The sequence below is a fragment of the Littorina saxatilis genome, linkage group LG7, assembly GCF_037325665.1.
Source record: "Littorina saxatilis isolate snail1 linkage group LG7, US_GU_Lsax_2.0, whole genome shotgun sequence".
In the NCBI taxonomy this organism is placed as follows: domain Eukaryota; kingdom Metazoa; phylum Mollusca; class Gastropoda; order Littorinimorpha; family Littorinidae; genus Littorina; species Littorina saxatilis.
This window is the reverse complement of record NC_090251.1, coordinates 9132355-9144409: the sequence shown is the minus strand read 5'-3', so window position 1 is coordinate 9144409 and position 12055 is coordinate 9132355. Positions and strand designations below refer to the sequence as shown.

The 12055-nt window shown below is 46.2% G+C and overlaps 1 protein-coding gene across 1 annotated transcript in view; it reads left to right on the top strand.

The window, feature by feature from the left end:
• Positions 1-1407: 1407 nt before the first annotated feature.
• LOC138970614 (uncharacterized) overlaps positions 1408-12055 on the top strand; it is a gene marked incomplete in the record, with an annotated part of 34262 nt that continues 23614 nt past the window's right edge. Inside the window, 1 exon segment of the mRNA XM_070343078.1 lies at positions 1408-1669.

Genomic DNA, 12055 nt, shown 5'->3' with positions numbered 1-12055 from the left:
CTCTCTCTCCTTTCTCTCTCTCTCTCCTTTTCTCTCTCTCTCCTTTCTCTCTCTCTCTCTCCTTTCTCTCTCTCTCTCTTTCTGTTTCTCTCTTTCTCACATCAAGCAACAAGAAAAAGAAGAACGATAGACAAATCACTGCTTATTCGATTACCCTCGTTAAATAAACAATTGTCATGGTCATTGTCATTACTTTTTTTTCTTATTTTTTTAACGCAGTTTGGCTGGGCCATTTTGGTTTTCTGAATATATTTTTCTGTGTCCGTCTGTTTCTCTGTCTGTCTGTGCGGTTTCTGACGAAAAATACCACACTCTACCAGACCAGTCCTACAACCTGCAATATGCAACAACTCTCCAACCCGCAGAGTCGAAAATAAAACGTTAACCAGACATTGAGCACACACTATAAGAGACCCAAAGCTAAAGTCAGTTCCTTCTCGAATCGTACCACCTACAGACAAGAAAAACCTAAAAGCTAAGCATACGATGAACACACACACAATACCAGACGTTGCTCAGCCGCATGAGCCGGCTACATTCAACAACCATCCCACACACACAGACGAAGACAAAAAGATAATATGACCATGAACACGCACACAATATCAGACCAGTCCCAACACCTGCTATTTCAACAACCCTTCAACTTACAGAAATGAATTTTTTTTAAACTAGACTATGAACACACACTATGCCAGACCATCTCACAACCTGCTACATACGACAGCCTCCCACCCTCAGAGACTAAAACATAAAGTTATCTTGACCATGTGCACACACAATATCAGACCAGTTAAAAAAAAACTTGCTACTCCAACAACACCCCCAATAACAGAGATTAGAAGTTAACCAGACCATTAAACCACACTATACCAGACCACTCCCACAGCCTGCTACATACGACAACCTCCAACCCACAGAGACGAAAACATAAAGTTAACCTGACCATGTACACACCCAATATGAGACCAGACCCCAAACCAGCTTTTCCATGAAACCTTCCCACCCACAAAAATTAATTAAAAAAGAGTTAACCAAACTATGAACACACTCTATAGTAGACCATCTCACAACATGCAACGTACGACAACCCTCCGATCCCCCACCCACAGAGACGAAGCCAAAAAAGTTAACCAGACCATCAGAACATCAAACCAGTCCCAACACCAGCCACTCCAACAACCCCCCACCCACAGAGATAAAAACAAAAAAGTAACCAGACCATTAAAACACCAAACCAGTCCCAATACCAGCCACTCCAACAAACCCTCACACCCACACACAGAAAATGAAAAACTAAAATCCCAAGAAACAGATACCGGTCCCAGGCATTTTGCGTTGGCGACACGTACCGCACAGCACTGTCACAGAGCAACAGGGCCGCCCAGTATAAAAGCTTGATCGCACGTGAGCTTCGTCCACTCACAGCACAGCGACACAGGCCACAGACCCCCCTTCACTGCCGTCCAACCTTCCAGGAACCCACACCCCGCCTGCTGCCAGACTTCGGGTGCCAGAGTTCTTCAAGGGGTAGTGATAGTTGACAGCAGTTAGGAGAGTTCGTGTATTAGTTGTTATTTTCCTGGGTATAGTTTGGTCATCGGCAGAGCCTGTCTTCCTGTGGTGTCATTTACACTTTCGTTCGTTGTCGGCAGCTTCCATAAAACAGGTGAGACTTTGCTTTGTTCTTCTTTGCTTTGTTGGTGTTTCTGATTTTATGTCAGTTTGGTTTCTTTCTTCGGTGTTTCTTTGTTTCTTTTTCTTGGTTCTTTGTTTGTTTGTTTGTTTGTTTGTTTGTTTGTTTGTTTGTGTCTGTGTTTCTTGTTTCTTTCTTTTTCTTTGTTTGTTTGTTTCTTTCTTTCTTTTGTTTGTTTGTTTCTTTCTTTCTTTCTTTTCTCTTTTTTTCCTTTTCTCTTCCGTTCTTTCTTTCTTGTTTTCTTCCTTTCTTTCTGTTTTTCTTGGTTCGTTTTATCCTTCTTTGAAGATTTTGCTGTTTCTTTCTTGCTGGTTAAATCTTGTTTGTGCTTATTTGTATCGCTGATGATCATTATTTGAATACATATTTATTTTTAATTTTTATTTTGTTTCAATCTTCCATTCTCCCTTTCTTTAATCCTTCCTTTCTTCCTTTTTCTTTCAGTCTTTCAGTCTTTCAGTCTTTCAGTCTTTCTGTCTTTCAGTCTTTCAGTCTTTTAGTCTTTCAGTCTTTCTGTCTTTCAGTCTTTCAGTCTTTCAGTCTTTCTGTCTTTTCTTTTCTTTCTTTCATACTTTCTAAATTCATAGTTAATTGTGTGGTTTGTTGCGTATCGGTTTCGCTGATAAGAATGTTTCAAACGAATTGAATGCTTCCAAAATGTTAAAAAACCGCGGATATTTTTTATTTTTGTTTAGATAAATCCTTTTGACCTGTATGAATCATTTTAGATTTTAGGAGAACAAATGCAAAACTTCACTTCATAAAAAAATTGTTCACTCGTTAAAAATAACATTGGAATACTCGATCGGTACTTAAGAATTCAAAAGAAATAATACAATTATAAAAACAGCAACTACACACACACACACACACACACACACGCACACATGCACGCACGCACGCACGCACAAATGCACGCACGTACGAACGCAATATCATTGTCCAGCTATAGAACGCATCCATCAAATGTTGTCATGCTGCCACAAGACTATGCAGCCTTGCATGCACTCTTCGACTTTCAAAAAACGGAATATGGAATAGAGTCTGTGCGATTACATAAATGTATCTGCCATACGTCTGCCTACAGTAAGACTTGGCATTGCTTATTCGAAAGCTCTCGGGTAGCACATTTTCTTCATTTAAGTAGAGATTGAGAAAACGTAATTAATGTTAATGTCGCAAAGAATGAAAAAAAGTGCTATCTGATTAAAATATGTAATTTTGTCAAACTTATTTTACTCTTACCCTCGTATTTCAAGCTTTGTGTAGATTGCGAGATATTTTCAGAAAACCCGGCCCTGTGCCCGGCTTCCCAAAATGGACTATGATATGTCTAAACCTGAGGCTTATTAGCAGCTTAAAGAATAGTGTACGAATGTTTGACAACCTTTTTCCGGTAGCCTATTATGGTTAATCTCCTCAAGAGACCATCCTTTATCAGATATGTGACAGCGTACAAGTAATACAAAAGTTGCAAAATAAGTTCTTAACGTCATGATTGTACTTGGAGCAAAGGATTCGAAAGACAGATGCATTTTATCTTTCACGACAGGAGCAATAAGATAGTGGATAAGACATCAGCCACCCACGTGGAAGGTTGCGTTTACTTCTTTTTTCTTCTTCTTTGTTCATGGGCTGAAACTCCCACGTTCACTCATGTTTTTGCACGAGTGGGTTTTTACGTGTATGACCGTATTTACTCCGCCATTCAGGCAGCCATACGCCGATTCCGGGGAAGGCATGCGGGGTATTTTCATGTTTCTATAACCCAACGAACCCTGACATGGATTACAGGATCTTTTCTGTGCGCACTTGGTCTTGTGGCTTGTGCTTGCGTGTATGCACGAAGGGGGATAAGCCACTAGCAGGTCTGCACATAAGTTGACCTGGGAGATCGGAAAAATATCCACCCTTAACCCACCAGGCGGCCGCGGCCGGGATTTGAACTCACGACCTTCCGATTAGGAGGCCGATGTCTTTTTCACTAAGCCACTGCGCCCGTCGGTTGCGTGTACGAATCCCGGCCGCGTCTTGTGCATTAAGGGTAGAGTTTTTTTGCGATCAATTTATTAGAAGACCTGTTAATGTCTTTGCCCTCTTCGAGTAAACGTAAAAGACCAAGTGTACACATCCTGTGCTCAATGTCAGAGTTCGGCGAGTTATTAGCAAGATCTAGATCAGCACTTTTCGGGACGTGTACGGGAACGTGTACGGGTAACGTCATCAAATCTAGTTTTTACGTCACGCGTTTGCCAAGATCTGCAGTTTTGGTGGGAGCAAAACAACGTCTCACGGGTGACGCAATATCTACACGTACTCGTACAGGTCTTTGCTACACGTTCGATCATCTAGAACACTGTATTGTAACACATAAATATCAAACATTCTTCTTCCTAAAGGCGACAATGGCGGGGAAAAAACACACGTTTCTACACGTAAAAACCACTCGTGCAAAAACACGAGTGTACGTGGGAGTTTCAGCTAATGAACGCAAAAGAAGAAGAAGAAGAAGAAGAAGAAGAAGAAGAAGAACAAGAACAAGAACAAGAACAAGAACAAGAACAAGAAGAACAAGAAGCACAAGAAGCACAAGAAGAAGAAGAAGAAGAAGAAGAAGAAGAAGAAGATTGCATTTTTCTTAGTTTAGAAATATCGAACTTTGGAATGCAAAGGAGATCGGCACCCAGGTTTGAGGGAAATCAACTCAAAAGGAGGCGGGGGTACAGGGACACAGGTTGTAGGCATTATAACCCATTCCATTTCTGAAGTGTATACCAGGTGTCCCCAAACCATTTCACATGTGCTGCATTTCCATTCAAACGCTATGCAGCCTGATACAAAAGAGCATCGTCTTTACATTTGAAATGTCAGACTTTGTTCCTGACATCTTGTATTTGATAGAGAAAATTCCCGGTAGTTTAACTTGTATTGGATATCTAGTACATTTGATTATTAGTAGCTTTGAAATTCGATCATACTCACCCCAGCACAGCAATCTTCTTCTCCTCTCTTGCTCTATTATTTCATTCAGCGCGTGTACGTATACCTGTTCTCTTGTTGTGGCAATTACTTTTAGTCTGCGTTCAATTGGTTTATTCTTCAACTGTCCATAGTATAAAAATATTATATAACATTCTCTTGACATCCCCTGTTTTGTCTGTTACGCTGATATATATTTCTGAGTTCCTAACGAAATAGAAACTCTAAACTTTAACCTTGTTAGCTTCATATTTTATTCACAGCTCTTTTGGGGACTGGGCCATTATTTTTGCAAACCATATTGCCAAAAGAAAATCAGTTAACGTTTTATCAAAATTAAAATGCCGGTCGTATTCCCACTGCTGTCTGCACTTGACAAAAGAGTATAGGCGATCCCCGTATTGCTAAGCTCATATTTTATTTAAAAGCTGATCAAATATTGTTCAAGTCTATGATACTTCCGCAAAAGGCACAGACTTTTCCGTTGAAAACACTTCTGCTACAATCGTAAATATTCCCAGGCTTTTACATGAGATAGAACCATCTCTTCATGTAGACATATACTAAAAATCAACATCCTGACATATTCTTGTGCGGAGTGGGCATTATTTTGAATTAATTAAGTTTGAAGATCGGTGTCAGTTTAAACTAAAATCAGTAAGAAATTGTTCTCAGTCTGCACAGAGAGCATTCAGGCTGTAGGTTTATAGCATGTCAAATGATATCTCATCTCTTGTACAATCCAGGAGAGATAAGAGGTGGTATGCGTGATTGCTCACTTTACAGAAACACTCGCAGGACTAGAACCCATTCACTGATTCAGAGAAATAAAGTGACAGATTTACAAAAAATATGTAAAACACACACACACACACACACACACACACACACACACACACACACACACACACACACACACGCAGACACAGACACAGACTGACAAACTCACTGACAAACAGACACACACACACATACACACACACACACACACACACACAGACACACAGACAGACAGACACACACACACACACACATACACACATACACACACACACACACACACTCACACACACACACACACACACACACACACACACACACCCAAGCAGCAGCCATCATCCTTTTTAAAAGGAAGATCAGACAGAGAGCAGAAACACATATGGCCACACGCACTCATATTCTCCGGCAAAAAAAAAATAAGGATATGCAACAAAACAGTGAGCAAGAATTTAGGATATCAATGATTTCAACGTCTTTGCAATCAATGAAATTTCCATAGCTTCCCTGGCCCCGACACTCCAAAATAGGGTAGATAAATCTGTTAACACATGTTATGCATTTTTTATCACTTAAATTATTCATTGCATTTGTTTTTGTGTATCCCAATAAATATGCTAAAACCATACTTGTAATGGTTTTAATACGATTCAGTGGCATATTTTATTACATTTTTGTTTTAATCCGAACAACAAATGAAAAGAACAACCAAAGAAAATACCCAAAATACAGAAGAAAAAAAAAATCACAAACGAATCACACCAAACAAACGAACAAACAAAACGCATAAAACGGATGAGACGATTTTCGAGAATAACTCCGTCGGTTTGTATAGGTTGTGGAAGAGTGATCTTTTCTTGCAAAACCTCTGCCAAACACTGGAGGGGTTTGTTTGTTTGTTTGTTTGTTTGCTTAACGCCCAGCCGACCACGAAGGGCCATATCAGGGCGGTGCTGCTTTGACATATAACGTGCGCCACACACAAGACAGAAGTCGCAGCACAGGCTTCATGTCTCACCCAGTCACATTATTCTGACACCGGACCAACCAGTCACTGGAGGGGCCAATCACTAGCGGGGTGTGTGTGTGAAACACATGGACGGGGTGCGGGGAGGAGGGAGAGGGAGGACACAAGTGCAGTAGCGTATCTTAAAGATAATTACCTCCCCTCCTGTGTAGACCATCTTGTGTAGACCATCTTGTGTAGACCACCTTGTGAAGACCATCTTGTGTAGACCATCTTGTGAAGACCATCTTGTGTAGACCATCTTGTGAAGACCATCTTGTGAAGACCATCTTGTGTAGACCATCTTGTGAAGACCATCTCGTGTAGGCCATCTTGTGAAGACCATCTTGTGTAGACCATCTTGTGAAGACCATCTTGTGTAGACCATCTTGTGAAGACCATCTTGTGTAGACCATCTTGTGTAGACCATCTCGTGTAGGCCATCTTGTGTAGACCATCTCGTGTAGACCATCTTGTGTAGACCATCTTGTGTAGACCATCTCGTGTAGGCCATCTTGTGTAGACCATCTTGTGTAGGCCATCTTGCAAATCATCACATATCTATCCGGGATTTAACAACAGCCTGGCTGTTTTTTTTCTACACAGAGTTTTTTTTATGGGAATGTAGGGGTTTTTTGTGTGGTTTTTTTTTACTTCGAGGATTGACAAAGGTGTCAAGTACGATACTATTTCAACAACAGAAATTCAAACCGCGCACAGAAAGTACTGAGGGTGTTGATGTGTGGTATGTGACCAAGTGGAGGGGTGGTATGTGACCAAGTGGAGGGTGGTATGTGACCAAGTGGAGGGTGGTATGTGACCAAGTGGAGGGATGGTATGTGACCAAGTGGAGGGATGGTATGTGACCAAGTGGAGGGGTGGTATGTGACCAAGTGGAGGGATGGTATGTGACCAAGTGGAGGGGTGGTATGTGACCAAGTGGAGGGGTGGTATGTGACCAAGTGGAGGGTGGTATGTGACCAAGTGGAGGGGTGGTATGTGACCAAGTGGAGGGGTGGTATGTGACCAAGTGGAGGGGTGGTATGTGACCAAGTGGAGGGGTGGTATGTGACCAAGTGGAGGGGTGGTATGTGACCAAGTGGAGGGATGGTATGTGACCAAGTGGAGGGATGGTATGTGACCAAGTGGAGGGTGGTATGTGACCAAGTGGAGGGATGGTATGTGACCAAGTGGAGGGTGGTATGTGACCAAGTGGAGGGTGGTATGTGACCAAGTGGAGGGTGGTATGTGACCAAGTGGAGGGTGGTATGTGACCAAGTGGAGGGATGGTATGTGACCAAGTGGAGGGATGGTATGTGACCAAGTGGAGGGATGGTATGTGACCAAGTGGAGGGTGGTATGTGACCAAGTGGAGGGATGGTATGTGACCAAGTGGAGGGTGGTATGTGACCAAGTGGAGGGTGGTATGTGACCAAGTGGAGGGTGGTATGTGACCAAGTGGAGGGTGGTATGTGACCAAGTGGAGGGATGGTATGTGACCAAGTGGAGGGTGGTATGTGACCAAGTGGAGGGATGGTATGTGACCAAGTGGAGGGACGGTATGTGACCAAGTGGAGGGACGGTATGTGACCAAGTGGAGGGACGGTATGTGACCAAGTGGAGGGACGGTATGTGACCAAGTGGAGGGTGGTATGTGACCAAGTGGAGGGGTGGTATGTGACCAAGTGGAGGGGTGGTATGTGACCAAGTGGAGGGTGGTATGTGACCAAGTGGAGGGTGGTATGTGACCAAGTGGAGGGGTGGTATGTGACCAAGTGGAGGGTGGTATGTGACCAAGTGGAGGGTGGTATGTGACCAAGTGGAGGGGTGGTATGTGACCAAGTGGAGGGACGGTATGTGACCAAGTGGAGGGGTGGTATGTGACCAAGTGGAGGGTGGTATGTGACCAAGTGGAGGGGTGGTATGTGACCAAGTGGAGGGTGGTATGTGACCAAGTGGAGGGTGGTATGTGACCAAGTGGAGGGTGGTATGTGACCAAGTGGAGGGGTGGTATGTGACCAAGTGGAGGGTGGTATGTGACCAAGTGGAGGGTGGTATGTGACCAAGTGGAGGGTGGTATGTGACCAAGTGGAGGGGTGGTATGTGACCAAGTGGAGGGTGGTATGTGACCAAGTGGAGGGGTGGTATGTGACCAAGTGGAGGGACGGTATGTGACCAAGTGGAGGGGTGGTATGTGACCAAGTGGAGGGTGGTATGTGACCAAGTGGAGGGTGGTATGTGACCAAGTGGAGGGTGGTATGTGACCAAGTGGAGGGACGGTATGTGACCAAGTGGAGGGGTGGTATGTGACCAAGTGGAGGGACGGTATGTGACCAAGTGGAGGGATGGTATGTGACCAAGTGGAGGGTGGTATGTGACCAAGTGGAGGGGTGGTATGTGACCAAGTGGAGGGGTGGTATGTGACCAAGTGGAGGGATGGTATGTGACCAAGTGGAGGGGTGGTATGTGACCAAGTGGAGGGGTGGTATGTGACCAAGTGGAGGGATGGTATGTGACCAAGTGGAGGGATGGTATGTGACCAAGTGGAGGGATGGTATGTGACCAAGTGGAGGGATGGTATGTGACCAAGTGGAGGGATGGTATGTGACCAAGTGGAGGGATGGTATGTGACCAAGTGGAGGGTGGTATGTGACCAAGTGGAGGGGTGGTATGTGACCAAGTGGAGGGGTGGTATGTGACCAAGTGGAGGGTGGTATGTGACCAAGTGGAGGGTGGTATGTGACCAAGTGGAGGGTGGTATGTGACCAAGTGGAGGGTGGTATGTGACCAAGTGGAGGGTGGTATGTGACCAAGTGGAGGGGTGGTATGTGACCAAGTGGAGGGATGGTATGTGACCAAGTGGAGGGGTGGTATGTGACCAAGTGGAGGGGTGGTATGTGACCAAGTGGAGGGTGGTATGTGACCAAGTGGAGGGGTGGTATGTGACCAAGTGGAGGGATGGTATGTGACCAAGTGGAGGGGTGGTATGTGACCAAGTGGAGGGATGGTATGTGACCAAGTGGAGGGGTGGTATGTGACCAAGTGGAGGGTGGTATGTGACCAAGTGGAGGGGTGGTATGTGACCAAGTGGAGGGATGGTATGTGACCAAGTGGAGGGATGGTATGTGACCAAGTGGAGGGGTGGTATGTGACCAAGTGGAGGGATGGTATGTGACCAAGTGGAGGGGTGGTATGTGACCAAGTGGAGGGTGGTATGTGACCAAGTGGAGGGTGGTATGTGACCAAGTGGAGGGTGGTATGTGACCAAGTGGAGGGTGGTATGTGACCAAGTGGAGGGGTGGTATGTGACCAAGTGGAGGGATGGTATGTGACCAAGTGGAGGGATGGTATGTGACCAAGTGGAGGGGTGGTATGTGACCAAGTGGAGGGTGGTATGTGACCAAGTGGAGGGTGGTATGTGACCAAGTGGAGGGATGGTATGTGACCAAGTGGAGGGATGGTATGTGACCAAGTGGAGGGACGGTATGTGACCAAGTGGAGGGTGGTATGTGACCAAGTGGAGGGGTGGTATGTGACCAAGTGGAGGGATGGTATGTGACCAAGTGGAGGGATGGTATGTGACCAAGTGGAGGGATGGTATGTGACCAAGTGGAGGGGTGGTATGTGACCAAGTGGAGGGATGGTATGTGACCAAGTGGAGGGATGGTATGTGACCAAGTGGAGGGATGGTATGTGACCAAGTGGAGGGACGGTATGTGACCAAGTGGAGGTATGGTATGTGACCAAGTGGAGGGATGGTATGTGACCAAGTGGAGGGATGGTATGTGACCAAGTGGAGGGATGGTATGTGACCAAGTGGAGGGACGGTATGTGACCAAGTGGAGGGATGGTATGTGACCAAGTGGAGGGATGGTATGTGACCAAGTGGAGGGGTGGTATGTGACCAAGTGGAGGGTGGTATGTGACCAAGTGGAGGGATGGTATGTGACCAAGTGGAGGGATGGTATGTGACCAAGTGGAGGGATGGTATGTGACCAAGTGGAGGGTGGTATGTGACCAAGTGGAGGGTGGTATGTGACCAAGTGGAGGGATGGTATGTGACCAAGTGGAGGGTGGTATGTGACCAAGTGGAGGGATGGTATGTGACCAAGTGGAGGGTGGTATGTGACCAAGTGGAGGGTGGTATGTGACCAAGTGGAGGGATGGTATGTGACCAAGTGGAGGGTGGTATGTGACCAAGTGGAGGGATGGTATGTGACCAAGTGGAGGGTGGTATGTGACCAAGTGGAGGGTGGTATGTGACCAAGTGGAGGGGTGGTATGTGACCAAGTGGAGGGGTGGTATGTGACCAAGTGGAGGGATGGTATGTGACCAAGTGGAGGGTGGTATGTGACCAAGTGGAGGGTGGTATGTGACCAAGTGGAGGGTGGTATGTGACCAAGTGGAGGGATGGTATGTGACCAAGTGGAGGGGTGGTATGTGACCAAGTGGAGGGGTGGTATGTGACCAAGTGGAGGGGTGGTATGTGACCAAGTGGAGGGTGGTATGTGACCAAGTGGAGGGTGGTATGTGACCAAGTGGAGGGTGGTATGTGACCAAGTGGAGGGGTGGTATGTGACCAAGTGGAGGGGTGGTATGTGACCAAGTGGAGGGATGGTATGTGACCACGTGGAGAGATGGTATGTGACCAAGTGGAGGGATGGTATGTGACCAAGTGGAGGGATGGTATGTGACCAAGTGGAGGGTGGTATGTGACCAAGTGGAGGGATGGTATGTGACCAAGTGGAGGGGTGGTATGTGACCAAGTGGAGGGATGGTATGTGACCAAGTGGAGGGATGGTATGTGACCAAGTGGAGGGTGGTATGTGACCAAGTGGAGGGATGGTATGTGACCAAGTGGAGGGATGGTATGTGACCAAGTGGAGGGATGGTATGTGACCAAGTGGAGGGATGGTATGTGACCAAGTGGAGGGGTGGTATGTGACCAAGTGGAGGGTGGTATGTGACCAAGTGGAGGGTGGTATGTGACCAAGTGGAGGGTGGTATGTGACCAAGTGGAGGGTGGTATGTGACCAAATGGAGGGATGGTATGTGACCAAGTGGAGGGATGGTATGTGACCAAGTGGAGGGATGGTATGTGACCAAATGGAGGGATGGTATGTGACCAAGTGGAGGGATGGTGTGTGACCAAGTGGAGGGACGGTATGTGACCAAGTGGAGGGATGGTATGTGACCAAGTGGAGGGGTGGTATGTGACCAAGTGGAGGGTGGTATGTGACCAAGTGGAGGGATGGTATGTGACCAAGTGGAGGGTGGTATGTGACCAAGTGGAGGGATGGTATGTGACCAAGTGGAGGGGTGGTATGTGACCAAGTGGCGGGTGGTATGTGACCAAGTGGAGGGTGGTATGTGACCAAGTGGAGGGGTGGTATGTGACCAAGTGGAGGGTGGTATGTGACCAAGTGGAGGGTGGTATGTGACCAAGTGGAGGGATGGTATGTGACCAAGTGGAGGGATGGTATGTGACCAAGTGGAGGGTGGTATGTGACCAAGTGGAGGGATGGTATGTGACCAAGTGGAGGGATGGTATGTGACCAAGTGGAGGGTGGTATGTGACCAAGTGGAGGGTGGTCTTA